This window comes from Myotis davidii, unplaced genomic scaffold (assembly GCF_000327345.1).
Source record: "Myotis davidii unplaced genomic scaffold, ASM32734v1 scaffold1863, whole genome shotgun sequence".
Taxonomy (NCBI): Eukaryota; Metazoa; Chordata; class Mammalia; order Chiroptera; family Vespertilionidae; genus Myotis; species Myotis davidii.
This window is the reverse complement of record NW_006294468.1, coordinates 54874-56171: the sequence shown is the minus strand read 5'-3', so window position 1 is coordinate 56171 and position 1298 is coordinate 54874.

The following is a 1298-nucleotide window of genomic DNA, read 5'->3' as shown; positions in this document are numbered from 1 at the left end:
TGTCTTGTTTGTTCATTTTTTGCTTTCAGTTTTGTATCTTACATATGAGTGAAACCATCGGATTCTTGATTTATTTTTGCCTGAATTAATTCACTTAGCATGATATTCTCAAGATCCATCTATGTTGCACAAAGACAGAACTTCATGTTTCCTTATGTCAGAGTAGTAGTATATTGTATATAATAAGAACATCTTCTTTATCCAACCATCTATCAAAGGACACTTTGGTTGTTTCCATGTCTTGTCCATCATGAATAATGCTGCAATGAACATAGCCATGCGTATATATTGTGAATAAATGTTTTAAAAATTTCAGATGGATATCCAAAGGCAATCCATTGAATGGGAGAAGGTATTTGCAAACAACACTTCTAATAAGGGGTTAATACCTAAAATATATAAAGAATTCATACAATTCAACAACAACGACAATCCAAATAAAAAATGGGCAGAGGACTTGAATAAACATTTCTCCCAAGAAGACATACAAATGAGGGCGTTGAGCCCTGGCCGGTTTGGCTCAGTGGATAGAGCATCAGCCTAAGGACTGAAGTACTCCAGGTTCAGTTCTGGTCAAGGGCTCCTACCTTGGTTGCAGGTTCCCCAACCTTGATTGGAGGTACATGCAGGAGGCAATCAATCAATGTGTCCCTCTCACATCACTGTTTCTCTCTGTCTCTCTAACTCTCCTTCTCCCTTCCACTCTCTTTAAAAATCAATGGAAAAATATGCTTGAGGTGAGGATTAACAACAAAAATAAAAAAATATGTATATTTTTTTAAATGAGGGGGTTGGAGAAAGAAAGAGAGAGATCAATTTGTTGTTCCATTTATTTATGCATTTGTTGGTTGACTCTTGTATGTGCCCTGACCCAGGATTGAACCTGCTACTTTGGTGCATTGGGACCACACACCAACCAACTAAGCCACCCAGCCAGGACCTTAGACAAGTTCTTGTTGACACGACCTGAAATCACAGCCTTAGGCAGTTAGCAAAGTTATTGACAGGCACTTGCTATTATTTTGACAATGCCCTAGGGCAGTGATGGCGAATCTATGACACGCGTGTCAGAGGTGACACGCGTGTGAGAGGTGACACGTGAACTCATTTTTTTGGTTGATTTTTCTTTGTTAAATGGCATTTAAATATATAAAATAAATATCAAAAATATAAATCTTTGTTTTACTATGGTTGCAAATATCAAAATATTTCTATATGTGACACGGCACAAGAGTTAAGTTAGGGTTTTTCAGAATGTTGACACGCCGAGCTCAAAAGGTTCGCCATCCCTGGGCTAG